The sequence below is a fragment of the Pelecanus crispus genome, chromosome 2 (assembly GCF_030463565.1).
Source record: "Pelecanus crispus isolate bPelCri1 chromosome 2, bPelCri1.pri, whole genome shotgun sequence".
NCBI lineage: Eukaryota > Metazoa > Chordata > Aves > Pelecaniformes > Pelecanidae > Pelecanus > Pelecanus crispus.
In genome coordinates this window covers 111,051,580-111,074,468 of record NC_134644.1, presented here as the reverse complement: position 1 = coordinate 111,074,468, position 22,889 = coordinate 111,051,580, and positions in this window count along the sequence as shown.

The window sequence follows — 22,889 nt, the reverse complement described above, 5'->3', positions numbered from 1 at the left end:
TTATTATTGGAGTTCTTTGAGTTCTTTTCTACTAGTTCAACTTCAGAAATCTGCAGGGTGCAGTAATTACACCAAGACATGAGAAAGTCCCGCATAGCAATACATTTCAGTCTAAAACCACACCTCCAGAATACTGATGAAGAGGAAAAATAAGAACAAGAAAACAAATATGCCAATATTACATACTGCTGCAGTTCCCTTGGTGGGCTATATGATACTACTTCATGAATAAAGATGGAGTAAACTACATTTGCAGCATAATAAGAAAAGGTAATTAGTGCCATCTATTCACCACAGTTAGAATTTGACTAGAACAATTTGATTACTTTTATCACATTTTAAACTTTGAGTAAGATTTTCAGCTCTGTAATCCAGTTAGTGGTAAAGTGTGGAGAATATAAGTCATCTTCCCAATATGATTGATGAGTATGTGCTGTGCAGGAAAGGAGCTGGAAAAAAATACAGAACTCATAATATAGACACTGTCTGCTTGCTTTAAAGCAAATCTCCTCTAAATCAGTTTGAATCCTTCAGCCAGACTAAAATATAAGCTTAGTATCTTCTCTGCACAAACAGGAAATGGAAAACTATTCATAGGAAAGAGGAGCCCTTTTTTTTTGTTTGAACTTAGCACTATGATCTTTCTGATATGCATTTATTATTTATATTTTGTTAACTCCCACATCTTGCTGAGTATTGGGCTCTAGTCATGCTGGGCGTTATACAAATACAGAGGTAATTACAATGATAGAGTATTTCAAATTCAAATATAAATTTATTAACAGAATGTTGAGTGATACACCGTGAGACAATGACAAGCATAGGGATTTAAACACCAAGACCCAGATCTTCATTGCTGCTGATGTCAAAGCAGCCTTGGTAAAGTGAGGCACAGAGTTTGTATCAGGGGCACATAATATCAGTCCGCACTAACCAAAACTCCCAGTGTTATTCCTAGTCTAAATGACTCTGTATAACGTTAAAGGTTCATTTGTTGCCTCTTCTCCTGAGAGCTAGAAGCCAAGTCCATCCAGATCCACAAGTTGATCCCAAGTAGTAATGGCAAAAACAAGCAGACAAGCCCCTAAATCTCTTTGAAGGAAGAGTGTCATTTAACTACCTGTCCACGGCACACTTGTAATCTACAGAAGTGCCAGGAAATTACTTGTCCCTACCAGTTTATGATGATCCGGGCCCTGTTAAGAGTGGAATGTTTTGCAGAAAGAAGATTATGTCATCCTGAGCTGTGCTTATCATGCTTTCAAATTTCTCTTGTTTCCTACAAAATTAAGGTTATTTAAGGACTTTATTATGATGATGATAATGTGAGAGCTTTTTATTGTCTCATTCTAAGAAGACTTTTTTGTTGATGAAAATGTGGAAGCTTTTGCTAGATGATGACATAACTAGTTATATTGCATCCTGTTATGAATAATCACACTGTTTTCTGATATGATTTTTTAATAAACATTCATGTGGTGTGTAGTTTTGCTCTGATGATATGGCTTTATGTGCCAGAATACAAATTATATTTCTTTATAAAATATTTAAAATGCTGTGGGATTACTCTTTTTATATTTAATTTCCACCCACGGTGTTTTGCGGACTTCTTTATGACAAGATTTTTCTTCTTTTTTGTAAATGTTGTGGAATATCAGGACTTATATTTTTTCCTGTCATTTTCCCTGGTGTTCTGCAATTATTCTTTCAAAAAGATAAACCTATAAAAAAATGGCAGTAAGGGCAGGGAATTGTCTAGGGTTGCAATCTAGGAAGTGAAATGTGAGGATTTAAATCAAATCCTTATTTGGATCAAAACATTGCCTTAACACTGCCTTAACATTGCCTTTCAGGTTTACATGTCTCTGCAACTGCAGGGAACCTTATTTACATGACAGGTGCTTTGGTCCATCCTGTCATCTATAGTACTGGGTGTTCAACACATATTCATCCAGTAGTTTGATTCCTTCGGAACACCCAGTATATATATATTTACTTTGAAGAGATAGTTAAATAAGTACTGTATTTACTAGTGTTATTTTCCGTTTAAAGATTTCAATGTAATTTTCAAAACATAAAAAAATTACTGCTCCTCTGAATAGATGACAATTATGTCCTTTTTGGAATAGAAATACTGAAGCCCTGAATAATTTAACTGTCAGGCCTAAAATTCCAGAGGAAATATGAAATATTCCTAGTAATAAAATGAAAACTCAAAACTCCAGCCTTTCACCTAAATACCTTAGTTATATTTATGATTTTTCATTACATTTGAGCATTTCATAATGCTTAATGAATTTATCACATAGTTCCTCTGCAAGGTTGCAGTACCTTTAGCCCTGATTTGCAGATTAAAAAATAACATATGTGACTTAGATAAAATACAGGCACCTGAGCTAAAAATTAGGTCTTCAAAACAGTTATACTTTTGCCTCTTATCTCTGGAGGCGTCTGATGATGTTCATTCACTGTGGCCCTGATCTTGATTTCTTTCCTCTATTAAAAAAGAATTACTTACAACAGGAGAGGATGCAAAGACAGATGTCTGATAGACTTTCTGGGGAGAGGAATAGAGTAGCAGGAAAGCTATTCAGCAAAAAGAGGAATTCCATCTTTCTGGCTTGAAACTTGTTTCATAATAGAAGATTCTAGGTGTGGACCCGGTGTGGGGGGTAATAACATTAGACTGTTTAAGGAGGGCATCTGTGCTCTGAAGAGACAGGTTTTTAAAAAGTTCCTTTGTCTCTGTATCTCTATGGTCAGACTACCTATAGGTATATTTTTCCCTCAGTTGAGTATACTGGTTTTCTGCAACTCTGCAGTGAGAGTTTTGGAAAAGATTCAAGAGGACAGACAGATGAAAGTTAGGTGTACAATTGCAGGACAAAATTACAGAAGTACTTCTGTAAGTAAAGAGAAATATCCAAAACTGAATTATTGCCAAGGCAGGCAATTTAAGCTGTTCTGAGCTGTTGGTTGTTCTTTGGGCAGACTGCAAGGCTTACAAACTAGTTGACTTAAACACAAACCAGTTCTCTTTTTTTTCTGAAAAACAGTACTTGGGGGTGAGCACAGGATGGAAACTATTAGTGACTCTCTGCATGACCTCAGACAGGTCATATTAGCCCAGAGCCTTTCTTCTTTTCATTAATCAGATTTCCCGCCTCACTCAGATATTAATATGAAAAAAATGAGCAGCCTTTAATGCTAAATTAATGTTTCAAATACTCCTGAGCATTAAGGTATTGCTCTGATAGTTTTAAGGTATAGTTAGAGCAAAAGATGAGAAAATGTCAATTAGCACAATGCAAGTCAACAGAGCATGTGATATGGCAGGGAAAAGATTCTAAATGGGTAATAATGTAGAGGTGTCTCCAGATTTAGCAAACCCCAGCAGGCAGCATGACTCCATTCCTTGTCAGAATGGGCCATAGGATTGCAGAGGGAGCCAGCACTGTAACGGATCTTGGGAGATCATGTGCTGCCCATGCTAACTCGTGCAGCTGGCTCCAGCTGGATTAGCTTGGTAAACCATGCAAGACTTGTGTGCTACAGATGACATTATATAAGTTTGTGTGGTAAGTGAAATGATGTTACCTCCCTCTGCATCTTCACTGGGATCAGCCTGGGAAAGCTATATTCTGTTGGGCTTTCCACATACCTAAAGTAACAATAACAATGAGGGACTGTATGGAGTATAGTCACAAAAAATTACCTGAGAGGTGGAAACACTGCTTACAGTCAGAGGCTTCAAAATTTCAATTTTCCAATCTTCTCATTCCTTTTTTTCTCTTTTAACAACAACAACAAGTTTACAAATTACTTGCTATCAAGTGTATAAATGCCTTTGCAGCCAGAAATTAAAATATTTTTAGCTGATAAAGATGCATTACATAGCAGAATGCAATATAGTGGGCAAGCAATATGACGCATTACTGGGCACACACCCAGATAGGTTAGGTCTGTGGAGAAGATAGATTGGCTTGAGCAGATTCCCTCATTGCCACAGCTACATGGCACTGGTGTATATTTACGCATCTCTGAGTTCTGTGGATGTACACTAGTGCAGAGCAGCACAACAGATACCAGTCTGAACTGGAAATTGCAGTGTAGAAAATACAGCTTACCTGTTGAAGAGAAAATCGCTCTGGTATTACTTTTTTGGGAATCAGCTATTTTGCTAGGATCCAATCATGTCTCAGTCTTCCTTTTGATAAGCAGATGTAAGTAAAATACATTCTATAAAAACTACTTGAACAAATTACCAAGAAAAAGTGGTGGGCATTAGATTTCCTGAGCATTTCAAATGTAAACTAGCTTCTTTCTCAAAGATACAATTAGTCAGACATAAATTCTGAGGAGTAGCTACAATGCAACTGGACAGTTTATTTTAAACTGGAAGTTGAGATAGGTAGATTACTAAAGTGCTTAACCTAAAACATATGACTGAAGTTACCCTGAGAACCATAGGAGTCCCAGGCTGTATTACAAACTTGACAGGTAGATGTCGTGGTTTAGCCCCAGCCAGCAACTCAGCACCACGCAGCCACTCCCTCACTCCCCCTACCCCAGTCGGAGGAGTAAGACTGAGAAAAACTCCTGGGTTGAGATAAGAACAGTTTAATAATTGAAATAAAGGAAAATAGTAATGATAATAATAACAATATAATAATGATTATAATAATAACAGTATAACAATGATAATAATAACAATATACAAAGCAAGTGATGCACAATGCAATTGCTCACCACCCGCCGACCAATACCCAGGCAGTTCCCGAGCAGCGATTGCAGCTCCCTGGCCAACACCCCCCCCAGTTTATATACTGAGCATGACGTCACATGGTATGGAATAGCCCTTTGGGCAGTTTGCATCAACTCTTCTGGCTGTGCCCCCTCCCAGTTTCTTGTGCACCTGGCAGAGCATGGGAAGCTGAAAAGTCCTTGACTAGCATAAGCAGTACTCAGCAACAACTAAACCATCAGTGTGGTATCAACATTCTTCTCATCCTAAATCCAAACCACAGCACTATGCCTGCTACTAGGAACAAAATTAACTCTATCCCAGCCAAAACCAGAACAGTAGAAAAACAGCCTTTGCGCCTCATTCTGTTCAACACACCTGAGCAATGGGCATGTACTGTTGTCACTGTTGCCTGCATTACAAGTGCATTAACATTATTTTACGTACATGGCATTTCCCCCCACCTTGTTTGGGCTATATTTAGGAACAAGGAAAATGCTTTTATCTACTTTTAGCTACAAATTGGAAAGAAAAGGAAAATGTTACAGTAGCTCTTGAGAAATAGAATGGTCATATATTTTTTAAGAAGATATTTCAGAAATATAGGAGAAATAATGAGAAAAAGTGGGGACACATCAGTGCAGGAAAAGAAAGTCATGATTAAGGGTAAAGCTGTCTACCATGAACACAGAGAAAAAGGAAAGCAACTAATATGAGAAATGAGAAAATCTTTTTGCTCATTTTCTGGAAGCAGCGAGACAACTTTAAGGATATACCTGAAAGATGGGAAGCGATATGAGCTTAGAAAAATCCAGAACAAAAGCAGAAAAAAAGACATGCTCAAGTTGAGAAGTAGAATTAAGAATTATTAGAATTCTTCCTTCTCTTATAAAGATTTTAATCTGTATTCAATATTGTGTAAGGTCTCATCCAGAAGTGTACTTAGACTATCATATTAGGTGTTTTAATCAAAAAATGTTGGTATTATATTTCTAGTTCCTATATAATTTTCTATCATCACTAATACCTTTTCTCTGTTAAGAAACAGTATTTCTGGTCATTAATCCTCAGAAATACATGTTTACTTCCTTCAGAAATGAATATTATTAATCTTTGCCCATTGTTTCAGATCTTCATGTCCCTGTCATCATTATGTACAGGAAATGTGTGCTATGTAGCAAAAGGTGCAAACTTTAATTAACATTCTTTCTTCAGCCCCACTGGGTTTAATATGTTTAGATTATTAATAAAAATAGAGAAGTGCTGCAACTCATCCTGGGTTGCACAAAAACACTTTTTCTAGGAAGTGCACCTAAGCCACAATGCTTAAGGCTGGAATAAACAATATCATTGCAGATCAAAAAACTTGAACTTGCCTTTGGGATTTACACAGGCTACTCATTTAGTGCAGGCTGAGGTCATGTGTGTGATTGCATATTCATTGGCACAACAGAAAAATCCTTGCATGCCACATGTTCTTTCTTGTTCTTTTACAAACTCACAGAATGGCTGAGGGTGGAAGGGACCTCTGGAGGTCTTCTGGTCCAGCCTCCCTGCTCAAGGGAGGGGTTCATAAAAGCGTTTTGTAAAAGTGTGAAGTAGAAAGAATTCTGCAAGATTTAATCAATAGAAATAAGCTATGTTTTGCAGAGAAGAAACATAAATGAGAACCAGATGGCTTTCATACATGGGGCACAGACTTCCCTTAAGAGCCCATAGGCCTGCAGCCAGTGTGGAACACACATAAAAGAAGAGCAATGGCACAGATTTTGGGGCAGATGCCGTATTTGATGCAAACAGTATCAGATAAACAAATCAATTTTAACAAGATGTAACTTTAAAAAGATTACCAAATGTTTCTGCTGCACCACTGAGACCCTCAACCTGTATTTTACAAAGACTCCCATATTGTAACCTCACTTCTAACAGAATAATAAGGTAGGTCAAGGTTATTGCTGAGGAGGGAGTTTCTCCCACTGCTTCTCTCCACCAAAAGCCTGACGATCCATCTCTGTGAATGTTCCAGATGCACACCTTCACCGTACAGACCAAAATGACATTAGCTGGGTCCATTGATTAAAGAAGAAATATCAGATACTAACTTTTTACACCCCTTTCATACTAAATTTGAGTATTCAATGCATTGGTTTAAACATTTTGTATCATTATACACAAATTGTCCTAAGACAATGCTGTTAAGGATTCAAATGTTACTTATATTGTGTATATAAGTATGGATGATGCTGCTGGCTCAGACAATGATGCATCTTGCCTAGTATCTCATTTCTGAAAGAGGCCTATGGCAGACAGCAAGGGAAGAGCAAAAGCCCAGGACAAGCAAATAGTGGCATTTTTCCTGCAGTGAGCAACAACTTGCAAGTATCACATTTCCTGAGCCAGAGGTGCTAGGATTTTCCTCATCACCCTAAACCCTCATCTCTGCTGTAAGTCAACCATGTGAGCCTACTTTGTATTCGGCAAAATAAACCATAAAGAGTTTAAAGTATTCCATACTTTTCATTACAGGAAAAAAAATGTTGATGTTGCTGTTGATGAAAATTTGGATATGGGAATAAAATTAAATTGGTGTTTATTATGTCTAAAATAGAGGCAATAACACCACAGAAATTAAAATACTTATGCTTTTCTCTATTTCATAACTGTTCTTTCTATGCAACATTAAAAAAAAAAAAATTAAGTAACGGTATCTCCTAGATATTTTAACATAGTTACATCTTCTTTTTCTTCTCAGTCTTAAAAAAAGCTTTCTCTGGGATAGCAGTGATTAATATGACTAGTCACAGATGTCTCAAGCTATATAGAAGGAGTTACAGATAAAAGATAGGGAGAGAAATTAAGACCTTGCTCTAAAAATCAAATATGCCATTACCAAAACAGTCTGCAGACAGGAGAAGTATTGGTGTCTAAATGGCCCAAAAGCTATAAATAAAACAGACCTTCACTTCTACTCATTTCCTTCATATTTATTTTTGAATATACTTTTGTATAATTGTGAAATGTAATATGCAACACATAACGTTTGAAAAAAGAAAAGCTGTGGTCTTCCATCCTATTAAAAAAAAACCAAACACAACAATAACAACAAACCCTACAGTGCCCTCAGCTATATTCATAGATGAAACTAGAATTTAACTTTTTATTTTTTTTTTTTTCCTGTGAACAGTCATGTTTAAACTATTACTCAACATAGACAAACCAGCTTACTGGGACTTTCTACAACTAGGTCTTTCTTAGCAGCTATCTCATCTCATCTCTATCAGCACTGATGTTGCATATCTGAGAGAAAAAAAAGATAAAATAACCCATAATTTTCAAGATTAGTGATGATGGTACATATACATCTCTGGATTCATCAGAAATCAAATGCAAACTTGCAAGTTTTGTAGATTTCCTAAATATATTCTGTTAGACCAATAAGAAAATACCTGATCTTATTTTGTTTCATAGTCTCAGAAGTCATTTGACCATAAAACCTACATTCATTTTTGTCTGGACCTATGTTGCATGACTGTGAAAGCTGTGAACATGTGAAACAAGATTAATAATCCTGGTAATTAATATTTAGATTTCATGTCAGCAATTCTTAGCAATATCTCTAAAATACTTCCAATTGAATCTGCTGTAGTGGAGATTCTTTCTAGATAAATAAATAATCCTGGCTTTCTGGGGTTTCACATAACAATCTTTGGGGAGGGGGGTGACTTCCTTGTTTGTTTTATTTTTGTATGCTTGTATTTTTTTTCTTTATATTTTTTGGGTTGGGTTGGGTTGAGGTTTTCTGATACTGTTGCAGAAGCATACTTTAATATTAGGGAAACAACTCTAGTGACATATAAGTCTCTAGTCTGTGTTGAGAATAGATATCAAATCAGTAACTGGGATGTTAACATTTCCTAACTGAGGTATAAAAAAAAAGACCACCATCTCAGTTTGCACAGATCTCTAAAAATAGTGTGCAATATTACTGTATCAGCATACTGTTTCTGGTAACAGATGCCATATTTAAATAAATAAATAAATAAATACACAAGAACAGATACACACCAAAAGTCACAGAAATTTTCAGCTAATCATTTCCTTTCAAAAATATTTCCCTATTTCCCCATTTGTTCATTCAAAAGTATTCAATTAAGCAAATACTGCACTCGGATAATGCCTTGTCTATTTAAAATGAAGGATCTTAAAATATTATCACAAAAATAGCAACACTACAGCCTTTATCAAACCTTTAGATTTAAAATCATAGTTTTAGATGAATGCTGCTAATTACCTCTAAGAAAATCAAACACTACATACCATTCCTTTCATTTAGTTGAAAGTGTCCTGAAAATTTCTTCAAATCAACCAATACAGAAATAATTTATCCTTAAAAAAAAGAGCACAATAAATTGGCATTGTATTTATCCAGCACACTTAACTACATATTTTTTCATTTTTCAGGTATGATCTGTGACTGTCATGTTTGTGGAAAATATAGTTCTCTGTTGGATTTACAAGGACAAATTACTTCCTTTATTTCTTTGCTTCTCAAAAAATGACTTCCTATTTACTGTCTTTCCGTTTGTAAGACAGAGAGCATCAATAAGAAGAATGTTATTTTATAAAATACACAGGGATATGTTTCTGATGTGATAATAAACATTTAATAAGATGGATGTGTTGGAATTGCAAATGAAAATCACAAAAAATTGACCAAAACTTTCTTATCTCTTACCATTCCTGCATCCCAGGTACCAGCTACCTCCAGTAAAGACTGGAGTTGTGTAGTACAACATAGACATCTTTAATTACACAAGGAAATTAAATAAAAATAAAACCTCAAAGGAAAACTCCAGTGTAATCCAAGAGATAATCTAATTACAAAGGAGAATAAGTTATTAAAAGTGAAGTATTTTGATAATAAAGAATAATTAAGAAGCAAGCAGATAAACACAGCACTCATCTCTTTGAGGAAGCAGAATTTTATTGATGGAAACAACAGAATGCACCTGTCTGTATGCTCGTGTAAAAGAGAAGGCTGAAAATAGGTAACTAGATATAGCAATAGAACAGTTTCTGTTTATAGGTACTTAATTTTAATTATTATTTGTTTTCTTTCTTTTAATTACAAAAAGGGTGAAGAATTTGCGTAAAAAAATACTTGTTAGTCTCCCTCCACCACTGCCTAACAGAGGATTCTTACACAATTTTTTCTGCACTCACTGAAGAAACAGATGGTCATTTGAAGTCAGAGAAACCAAGTTCATTTTCACACCTGCTTCATAGAAGTGCATCCCTCCTAATACTGCCATATCGCATATAGATTTAATTCCAAAGGAAACACTGTGTCCTAGAAGAGTGTTGGCTAGGAAAAGGAGTAAAAAAAATCCAAACCCAGTTTTCTTGTTTCTCCTGAGGTTGAACTCTTTTCCTACAGTGGGATTGTATCAACCAGATCCCATCCTTATCTTAGGTGGAATCAGATTGAATTTGGATAAGATTAGTACATTTATCACTGCAGATAATTCATTTACTTTATAGTCTTTCTCAAAGTTACAAGTCTATTGTTTGGTTGCATCTTTAGAACTCATTTTCTAGAATCTGTATATTTCTTCAGGTTTCTACAACTAATAAGGTTATTTAACAGAAGTCTCCCATTAATGATTTGTTTTGACTATATAAAGCTAACAGTTTCCTTTCAGGTCTACTTTGTAGCTACAGTGAAGGCCCCACAACACTTGTTGGTTTGAAATAAGGATGTCATAGTAGCTCCAAATATGAATTCTCTAAATTTTGAGAGTCCCCACTCTGATGTTACTTAAACATGGGATTTGGTATTTCCTCATCAATTATTTGTGCACACATATAGTTAGATCAAACACTAGAGTCCAGATCTTCCAAGAGATGAACATAAGAGCCATCAGTATACCTTTTACTAACACACCTGAAGGACTTTATTATGTAAATTATGTGATACACATTATTATACCAATGCTACTGTACTAGCAGCATTTCCTGTTGCCATAGCCAAATGGTTTTTAATAGAACAATTGGACAGCTGCACAACTTCTAGGTCTATAAAACAAGAAAGGAAACAAAAATACTTACCAGGCTTTGCACTCTTTTAACAACATATACTAACTGCAACTGATATTTTACAGTTTTAAAAAAATAATTGACACCTGGCTATTAGATTTTCTTCAAAATACTGATTTACATAGACTTTGAAAGCCCAGTAGACAGGCTTGTCATTAGAAGATTCAGGGCCAGGGACAAAAAAATTAGGAAACCTGTGGCTATTTTTGCATTTTCTGATATCCTGGATAACAAAAGCATGCCTTTGTATAAGTCCTGTTCTGTCTAATGCCCTGTTGTCATCACTGATTTGCTGCAAGACTCTGGGAAGAGTGTTATACCCTACTGTGTTTTAATTTATCCATGTCTTGACATTGATTATTTTTTAATATGGACTTTCTTTTGTACATCCTGTTCTGATGGGTGATGTGGCCAGCACTAGGTTTACACTTAGGAAGTGACTGTTCCTTTACTGTAATGGATACAAATGAGCTAGAAATCACTTCCCATCTTGTATTCCCACACAGGAAATAAAGCTTTTAGGTACAGACTACAATAGGTACTGGAACCAAAATCTTTTCCTTTCCTAGATAATTCTTTCCTTCCTAACAACTGCATAATGCCCTGCTAATGTGTCTTGTGTCTGTTTCCATGAGGATGCTCTTTACTAGATTTTTATGACATAAGCACATAAAACCAGCAACAGCTGGGTGGCATAATGCATATTTCATATGAATTTTGAGCTGTTTAAGAAATTAATATTTATAAAGATCATTGGATGAAAACTGAAATGTTAAAATGTTGCTGATTTTGAACTTTCATCAAATGAATAGATGTGAGCAGAATTTAAAAAAAAAAAAAAAAAAAAGCTATTTGATTCACAAAATTTTAATCCCAATACTGTTTTACAGGTTAATCACATTCAAAAAGTATGCAGCAGCAAGCCTCCCTCGAAGTCTAAAAAGGGGGGAAAGATTAATACAGTTTGAAAACTAAAGTGTGATAACTTTGCATTTCCTGAAGTATTTCTACTTCATGAAATAGCATTTAAAAGCAATTGAGTCAGGTCAAAAAAACCCAAACCAAATCAAAGTCCTAAGAACAGCAGCGAGCTTTATAAGGAAAAAAAAACAAAAAAAACAAAACAACCAAACAAACAAACAAACAAAAAACACAGAAATCAGTGAGGAGTCACTGAAGCCAAATTCAACTCAGAAAACATGAAAATGTTGGTTTCTGGTCAAGCATCATAATGTTTTCAAGCCAAAATCTTCTCTGATGTTCTTGTGTCTAACTGCACTGTCAGATATCCAACTATCCCTTCAATCTTCTCAATCTTTTCTGTTGTAAATAACAAACAAATAAATCAAGTAATTGACAAAATACTCAATACCTGGACTTCTAGTCTCTTGCCTTGTTCAAGTTAAACAGAGGAGAAAAATCTCATAGTCTTGAAAATTTCCCTGTTTCTGGGGGCATAGTAGTTTCTTGCTGGGTTTTGGGTTGGTTTGGTTTTTTTTTTTCCCCTTTCTGTAGACCTGTATTTATCTGAAATCCTTCTCTTTTCTTCTATCATGTATATATCTTCTCTTCTTCAGTCTGATGACAGCCCTTTATTACCACCATGCAAATGCCCTGGGTCATGGTTTCCCTCCCCAGAAGCAATCTTCTGTCAGTCCCTACTCCAGATTCTTAGAATTATATCCCTGATATATACAATTACTCAGATTAGTTCTAGTGTTCTATGGAAAACTCATTAATTGTCTACTTATTGCCAGAAACATTTCTAGAAGTTTCCCAGAAAGTCAGTTACATTTACAGAATACATCCATCTTTGACTGAAACTGGGGTCCATGATTTACAGCAATGGAATATTTTTCAGAAATGCTATCTGTATATGAGAAATGTTGTTATCCACTTTGCCATAACATAACACAAGGAGTTAGGCACCCTCTTCAACCCCTTCAAAATTTATAATGACCCTCTCTACACACGCCATAGGTTTCTCCACCTGAATGGCAGAACTTTAATACTTAAGGATGCCCATTCTGCAGAGAATGCCTAAAACTGGGGTTCCAGAGGGAAACATGAGCTGGGACAGGTAGCAGGCTCTGCTGAGAACTGCATAGCAATAAAACTATGCCCTCTGCTTTCCTGCTAGTCTAAAGCATTTAGATTCAAAGAATTAATATATAGCAGTAACGGTGCCAAGAAACGTAAAAATGCTTATGGATATTTAAAAAAAAAAAAAAAGTCATAATTAAATGTCTCACAATCTAAAGATTTGTACAATGAAATTTCTAAAGTGGGAACATTTGAATTCATCTCATAATAACCCCAATAAATTGCTTCAGAGTTTCAAAGTACTGCTGTACTCAGTTCAGCTATTTCAAAATTCACCACACTGAAAATGCAAAAATAAAACCAGTGAAGTCTTGACAAATCTAAGGTAAATGTATAATCCACGTTACAAAGGGAGAGATAAGGATCCATTTCTTTCTTACTATAGTTACCGTATGTTTTCAGTACCAGTATATACACACAATAGAAAAGGTTTTTAAAGGATCACGAGTTCATCTGATCATCTGAACAAAACCCCACCCTACAGTGCTTACCTACTTGAAGCCCGGTACAAGAGCTGAACTGGCTGAACAGAAAGCAGGGTAACCTGAAGGAGGTGGTGGGTTACACACCATATGCCTGATGTAGAGTTCTTACCATCAAGCAGCTACTTTCAGACACATGCAGTATATGACAATTTCAGTCATCTGATCCCCAGGATCTAATTAAAAAGGGGAGCTTTGGGTGTTAAAAACAAACAAACAAACAAAAAACCCAGGTGTTTTCCCATCAAAAAAAGTCTTAGTTGCACTTAGAAGAAAATTCATACTGGATTCTTGATGTGGCACCTCCTTTAGAAAATTTGAGGCCACAAAAAAATAAAGGATGCCAGTGAGGTATGTAATTACACTTACTTGGGTAACTGTCTAAACCACAAGAGCAGTAGTTGGTATAAACCAGATTGAAGCCATCTGTCTGGAAATTCTCCTCTTAATCCTGACTTTCATTGTAAGGATAGTCAGAATAACCTTGCCAAATAAAACTGGCTGTCAGGTGTCATTACAGACATAATCTTACCCATTGAATTTCTTTCCTTGAGTTTTTTTGTGTGCTGTTTTCAGAAAATTAGATGTATGATTTGAAAACAAACAACAAAAAAAAAACCATTTAAGCCTGTCTTAAAATAAAGGAGCTATAATTTTCAAGAGTTTGAAAAGTATTTGCCATAGTACAATTCTTGAAGGAGGAGAAGGGCAAGCGACTATATATATCATGTACCATTCATTAAAGAATTTAGAATTATGCTGTAAAGAATTATTTTAAATTATGATTTTTATAACACAGGTTGCCATGAGAGATATTCATTCAGTGGCAAAGATCCAAGCCAGATATGGCACCTGTAAACAAAAAGCATCAATTACATGCTAAGCAAAATAAATGAATGCCACCTATTGTCATTTCAAGGGCTGTATTGGGATCAAAAAGACAATTAAAAGAAAATTTTAAATATATAGTCTTTGTACTCTTTAATGTCTTTCTGAACTAACATTTTTCAATAAAGTACTTATCTCTAGATAAAAACTCTAATACTTGACTTGTACTAATAATATAATAGGAGTTTAATCACAAAGAATAAAGCCTAGAAGTCTAAATGACAATGAAGCTTACCTATGGTATTGTCTGTTTCTGGTGCTTGTATTTAGTGGAAATAAGGGTCACATGTTAAGTCAATGGAGAGAAAAACAATAATTATACTGATTAATAGTTGTAGTTAGAAAAGATCAAAGTGCAAATTTGGGGTCCTCTGGGTGAAGTTATGTAAAGCTTTCTCTGCAGTGGATTTGTAGGTATAAAGCACAAAAATCAAACTCTATAAAACAGTCTCTTCCAGTCCAGCATTTCCACATTTCTTGGAAACAACAGAGAAATTCCTGGAAGAAGGAAAGCAGCAAAACTGGACTGAGTAGGGCTATTTTGTATATATTGTAATCATGAAGCTCAGGAAGTAACACTCAAAGCTATGCTAAATGTAGTCTGGAAGCTGTTCACAACTCCTAAATTCTGTGATTTGCCAACACTATTCCCAGTTAGCCTATGATGCAGCCACAAAGTGATAAAACTAAGACTATGAACTCTTAGAATGAAGTAGAAATTTTTCCCATTGAAATGAAAGAAGAAATTATACAGAAGCAGTACATGAAAATATTTTTATGGATCATCTCTCTTTAGTACTCCTAATAAAAGTTTCCAGACAGAGGAAGATTTTGATCATCACAGAAAATTATAGTGACACTTAGGAAATTATCTCCACATCATCTGGAAAACTGTTGGTCTAATCATTTTGCTGTGTCTTTTACTTTGGTCACCATTCCTAATCTTCATGCTTCCAAGGACCATTATCTCACATTAAGCCTCCTATATTGAAGTCTGATTTTGGCAACATTTGTATTAGACTAATTCTTTCTCCATATTTACCACTTGTAAAAAACCTAAGTGTTTGCAAATGTAAAAGCTTGTGAGAGAGGAAACATTTCCAGGGATATCAAGAGCAGGTGAAGTACATCACTGTGCCTATATCTGGCTTCAAGCCTTCTTTTCACAGCAGCTGGATCAGAAACTACATACTCATAGTTAAATGTCTAAATCTGAATGGTTTGCATACTGCCAAACTGACCCATTTCCTATAATGCCTGCCTCTGTGTGTGGTGAGGTGAGGACTGTGCTCTGGTGCATCCATTCCCACTGAAGTACTTTCACCTTTGAATATTTCATTTTATTTTCTAACAGGCTAAGAGAGAGGCAAGGAATCTATGAGCTCATCTCCAGTTCCACTGAGTGGTTGTGCTCACAACAGAAAACTTTGGCTTATACATTTACAGTGTTCAGAGCAATATAGTAGGTATATATTTTAGCTGTAGATCTTGCAGGACATATATTATTTTAAATTAAGGTATTATTTTGCCTGTTGCAAAATAAATACAGATGATTTGCAGTGTTTAGAGAAAAAAAAAAACTACAAAACTTGAACGCATCCTACATGTGACACCATCCTAAATATTTTTTAATGTTTCCACTTGGAAGATGATTTGGTTTAAATCTTGGGTTTACTTCAGTGTTAAGGCCTGCTTTTTTTCCAGAATTAACGTGTTCTCAAGAACATTATTAAACACACCACGTAACACAAATCAGGATGGAAAGCATTTCTATATTAAACATATTTATCCATGTAACTACCTAATACCACTGCACTAGTAAATCCCTGCAGCAGTAAATAATAATAAAATAATAGTGAATAAAAAGGCCAATACTGATGTGACTTTAGTGTAATGAAAATTTCAGAGATGACTATGCTAACTCTAAAATTAACTTTGGAACAGATTAAAATTATAATATTATTACAATTTCAAGGAGAATTTTGCATTCCCTTCTACTTTGAAAAAAGCTAACAGATTGACTTCATCTGATTTGGAAACAAAATAAAACATTGTGAGCTTTTTTTTGTTCGTGGGTTTTGTTTGACTGTTGTTTTTTTCCTAAAATATGAAACTGGGAAAAATAAAAGAACAAGAAAAGAATTTGGGAATATTGTATATTTTTTGTATGCACAGTAAAATTCATAGAGCTAGATACTGGCTGGGGGTGGGAGGGAAGGTGTTGGGGTTTGTTTTGATTTTTTTTTTTAACCCATTGCAACAAATGTAGAGTAGTTACTGGGAATCAAAGACTAACAGTTGTTGGGAATCATTTCTTTTCTCAAACAAGGAGAGAAACATATTGTACATAGCTAATACTATACACAATAATTACTGAGCTAGAATCTAATCCAAAATTTATTTACTCCTAAAAAGGAGTTTAGCTTTTATTCAAATTTGTTTCAAAGTTTCCTAGAAGTTATTTTATCTTGGAAATTGCTTAACAACCTTATGGTCAGAACTTCTGTGATAACTGACATACAGGTGGATGGACATTCATTCTGAATTATGTGTATATGTGCTTCACATAAAAGTGTTACAGAGAACATTTTGCCTTCAAGCAGATTTTCATAGGGCCCTATTTGCTTCAGTTAAGCTCCTAAAAGGCAGCTGGGTAAAGGGCACAGCTCCACCATTTTGTCCACAGACATTGAGAAGGGAGCGATACACAAAGATGCAGAATATCATTTGTTCCTTGCATTTACCAGCCATGGCTCTGTCCTGACTAACCAGTCCTGCAGAATTTGGGAACAGCAAATTGTGTATAACAAAGATCCCTGAGAACTAGCACCAAGAGGAAGAACATCAAAACGATGTTATGATTTGCTTAAAATGATTCCACTCAACAAGATAGTCTTCTAAAATTTTCACCTCCCTTTCAAAGGTTCTGTCCTCAATTGTTTGCTATATTTTAAACTAACACATAAAGAATAAAAACCTCTAAGTACATTTTTTTCCCTAGCATTACTTCCATGTCTCACTGTTGACCAAATCTTGCACATAGAACAAATAGTTAAATATATAAACTCGGAGCTCAGAGAAGTGTATTTATTTAACTGCTTCATTCTTTATTGTGTTTATTTCAATGGCTTCCATGAATTATTCAGTATGTTTTAGGGTAGCCTAGAGAAAATGTTTTCTTTTAAGAGGCTTATTTCTCAGACATTCTTTTAAGTGAGTTAGATGGCAACAAAGTTTTAGAAACTGTATCTATAAATATGGAATGATTTTGTTTAAAGCTAATTCAAAAGTAAGAAATACTGTATTAATACGAAAAGGCAATCAGAACTCTTGACCCAAACTCTTTCTTTTTTTAATTGTCTCAGCAGAATTCACTTCATTCAAAGATTATTTTCATGTCTAAAAACCAATTTCTACTGAGAGACTCAGGGATCTCTGATGGTGAGTATAATACAGCACAATTGCTTCAATTTATGCCAAGCATTATATTGGCCAAAGAAAATCTATAGCAGTAAACAACCCATCTGAAAATGCATTGAAATTCACCTTCGCATGCAGCTGATATTTTTATCCCTTTTGTCCAGGAAAAGAAAGAGATATCCAAGAATTTCAAGTGTTGCCCAACAACAGTAGCAGTTATCTTCAAATCATATTGAGTGTGTTGTACAAACAAAAGTAAAAGCTTTTTAACACATTTCTTAACCATTTGCATTTTTTTCTTTCATAGATCATAACCGTATCAAAATTTTATTTTGTTGCCTAACAAGTATACACTTTGTCACTTATAATATTTTGCTTATTAATATTATGTATCTGAAATACTGTCAATCTAAAGCATTAGAAGCAAGAATTAGAAGTAATTACCTCTACTGATAAAAGTGATCTTACATCTTCATTTTAGAGCTTGTTTCCTGAAAGGCAATTTTGTCATTGATTTGAGAAAGACTTAACCTCAGAAAAAGTATTCTTCATGCAAGACACTAGTGAAGTTTCAGGTTATAATTAATTCCATTATGATCTAGGCTGTTTAAAACCCAGAAAGGTCTTGAGTTTGATTCAGGTTTGGTTTATCAAGCTTTCTTTGCTTATCTCTTACTTTGTCTGAAAACCCATAGTTAAGAGTCTCTCTGACAAATCACCAAACAGGGCTTTGACATACTGATGAATATTCTCCTTCAAATATATGGTAGTACTGTGGAAAACACCAAGACATGAAGATGCCTTCATTCTCCCCTTGCCTTTATTTATTTATTTTTTGAGAATAGTGTGGGTTGAATAGGCATTACTACCTCCTAGAGCTGCTTTCCACAAGCTGTCGGTGCAGATTAATTTTTCTTATGTCAAAGGACAGGAAAAATCATATTCAGTGGAAACCAAATAGGTAGGCATTCACTGTTGACCCAGATCCAGGGGCTGAAGAGCCTCCAGTCCTCAGAAAGAGCCTGGGCTCTGTGCAACATTGGACAGCAAAGGGAAACTTTCAAAGACAAAGTAAATCCTTTGGCAAAGACATGGACAAAATCTTGAACTCATGATTTGATTCATACAAACTTAAAGGTCTGTGCATGAAATTGAACTATGTTTATGAACTGCTTTGGGGGAGCTGTTTTATTCAGGGTTTTTTTGCTTGTTTGGTTAAGATGATGAATAGGAAGTTCTTTACAACTGATGAGTATCTCAATTCTTTACTTTTGATAGTATCTCATAAATCCTTCCAGAGCAGCCTGTTTCTAGATATCGTGGCATATCTAGTTTCACCTCAACTGGAATATGAAATGTTCTGCACAAATATGTAAAACTGTAATGTATCAATATGCCAGTAACAGAAAAAAAAATATCCCCGATTCAAGTTTTGATTAAACTTATAGTTCTTCATAAACTTTATGTAAATAACTTAACAGGTTATTATCATATCCTTAAGCCTAATTTTTAAATAGAAGAACATAGGAATTTCTACCTTATGGGTCAGCAATATTTACCAGGTAATCATGATAAATATTAACATAATCAATACTGTTTATGATGTTTACTTATACCTAAGCCTAAGCCTACTGACACTTATACCTAAGCCTACATTCAATAGATATCTTTGCCTTAAAACTACTATCATCTGATTTTTTATTACATACAAACAGCAGACAAAGAATTTAACTGCACTGAAATTTCAGCAATAAAAAGCCCTCCTCTGCTCTAAGATTTTTAGAGCCAAATGCAATAGCCTAGACTCTGCGGTAATCAGCTAAGTTTTTCTGCTGTCACTATAGTGCGTGAAGTCTTTACACATTAAGGTCACAGTTCTTAAATAAGATTTGCAAGTTGCAAACGTTTAGTTATGAATTCATGAGCTGGAAATGTGCAGTCATAAAATTTACCAGTCCCACAGCTCAACATTTACAATGTGCGAATCTGAGAAGATTTATGAAGTTGTATGGTATGTCTTGAGCAGATGATATCAACAGCCAACTTCATGTTATGTTGGACTTTTTATTTTAAAGCCACAGCTGTTCTGTTGAATTACTTCAGGAAGGCATATAATTTGGGGAAGGACATCAGGACAAAAGGATACAAAAAGGTTTTCAAAGAATTTAAGAGGCAAACATAAGCTCAGGTGTATCTTTTTATTATCATGACAAAAGCACGACCAAAAACTTCGAAGCCGAGTTCTATTTGTCTCTAATACATAGCCTCAAAAAATCCTACTCCTGGTAAGACTGTTGATTTTAATAACCAGTAGACCTAATGTTTCATATAGCTTACTAGTTTACTAAGTGTTAAAAGAGAAAGGGACTTTGTTTCTTTCAGCATAATACTCCCTCAAGCCAGTCAGTCCATCAGTTTTTAACATACCATGGGTACTGATTGATAAAAGTGCACTTTCAATCTTAACTTATCTGCAGTGCTACTAAAATCACTAAATCCTTATTGTCAAACACTTAATTCATCCTTTTTAATACCAAACCCCTGACATCACAGCATTGTTCCATTTAATGCCTCAGGAGGAGGGTTTCCAAGACCAAACAGGACAGAATTCTTCAGAAAACTATGAACTATATACTTACCTCTTGGAAAAGTTGGAAAGGACAATATGATGCAATAAAGCCAATTTTGGTTTTGTTTTGTTTTGTTTTCAAAGTAGCTGGCCGTGCAATTGTAGAACTAGTTCAACAGCTTGGGGCCTCCTGTGGTCTCTAGTTTCGTGTCTGCATTTTTAGATCTGTATTTTAGAAGTATCTTCTAGGTATTTTAACAATAAAACATAGAAAATTAAAACATTATTTATACTTTGATATCCACCCTGTAAAGCATTTAAATTTCTTAACTTATTGTCATAACAGTAATGCAAAGCAGGAGGTATATTTGGAACAACCTTTAAGTCATTTTTTCCAGTTTCACATATTTCTAACAGTAAATACAGATTTTGTGTACAAAAAGACAGTTTGTATGAATGTATGAAGTGCATATATAATGGTTTTTCTAGGACTCCATTCAGAGAGGTAACATGACAATGGAGATGTGTTTTTACTGACACTAGGTAATAAAAGTCTTAATGTTTGATAGATTCCTATTCTATATCTACAAGAGTGAAAAAATCTTTGAAGTTATAATACATTAAATACCTATCAAACCATTTTCCTTACACCAAAATGTTTATGTCTTCCCTTCAAATATGTGTCAGTTCTTGTCAGTCTTTCATGAATATTTAGTCACTGCTACCACTACAACAGTCCTCATTGCTAGTCAAAGTACTCATCAATTGTGGGTTTTCATACTGTTTGGTCTTAAAAATAGCTAAATAAACCACATCCTTTTTCAGTGTTTCTTGATTGCTAATAACACTGGGCAAAATGTTTCCATTCCACAGTATCTCCCACAGATACTTTCTGCAGTTTCAATTTATATGAACTTGCCTGAGTCTATAGCTTTATTCTGTCATTTGAAACTTGGCAACCTTTAAAGCAACAACCATTTGAACAAAACAAATTTTCTCCTTTTTTACACCAAAATTATGCAAATTGATAAACAGATCTTTTTTATTCCTTACTGGAGAACAATTTCTATGTTTACTTTCTCCTTCCCTTCTTCCACCCACTTAACCATTTCCCTTTTTATTAACACTGTTTTATATAGTAATATATTCTAACATGGGCATGGTTTTCAATAAGAGGTCATGCATATATTGGAAAATTAATATGGATCATGAAAAATTCCTGTAAATAAATTAATATGAACTGCAGAGGTTTCAAGAGTTCTAAGGATTTTGGTATGGGAGATTTGACAAGCAAGACCTGATATGACAAACAAGGCAGAAGGCAGTTCTCAGGGCACCCACAATATAATGTCTGCTTCACACATGGCTCTTCAAGCCACTCTGAAGTCATTAGTTTAGCTTTCCACAGTGTCACTGTTCAAAGAAGATATTAACTATATTAACCACAACTGTCATCTTTGTAAACTCTTAAATCTCTGTTCTTGCTGAAGAACTGAAGTGTCAGAGGTGGGATTCAGAGAAAACAGTTGCTTCCCAGACTTCCTTCTTTCCTTTTTACCATAAATCCCAGCTGACAATAAGCATATTACAGAATGTATATATTTCTAACTTGATAACATACCTTATATAAGAAGGCATATATGTTATTCAACTAAAACTTATCAGATAAGAAAAACAGAACACCATTTCTTAGAGGTCAAATATACAAAAGAACAAACAAATATGTGAGACAATGAGCTGAGAATGATGCTCATAAAATAGACTGGATTTCTTTTTTGAACCACAAAAAATCTGGAAAGTATATGGTTGCATATTCAGGAAAAAAAAAATCCAAATACTTTGGACAGCAGCCTAAGTCATATTTCACATAATATTTTTTAAATAAATATTTTGGTGTAAAGAAACTCTTTTTTTTTTTTTTTTTTTTAATAAAGTAATGTTATGTCTTAAAAAATTCTCCTGTTATTCTGGATTTGAAATACATTTTCTCCTCTTTTTGGCCTATCTTCCAAAGAGGTACACTTCTCCAGTATAACTAGATCCTGGATTGTGAGTTACAAAGTTTTCTTTGCATCAACTTCCCTATGAAACTGTTGTGTACCCCTGCCCCCCTCCACCCCCCCACCCCCCACCCCAAATATCCTGTTACTGTATCTTTCTCTGAGTAGGATCCCACTGGTCAGTGGCAGAAATAAAGAAACCCAAATTCTTGATTTCTTTGTGACTTGCTTCTCCCTCCCCTCTCATTCCACATTTTCCCCCTCTATTATTTCACAGACACAATCTATTGATCTACTCTCATTTTATAAACCATCCACCTGCCCCTGAAGTCCCATTGCATCCCCTGAATTCCCTTGTACTATCTCTTATCTGCTTCAATATTATCCTCCTTTGCTTTTCAATCTGGTGTCCCTTTCTGTCCTCAAAGTGCAAGTACGTCTTTGTCTCTTTTACCATCCCCTCCTCAAATCTTTCACTCTTCTTAGTATTCCAAACTTTCCTTAAGTTTTGCAAGGCACGCTCTTCCCAGGCACCACCCAAAATCTTCCTGAGCTAGCCAAGTTCCTCTTCCATTCAGTTTTCAATC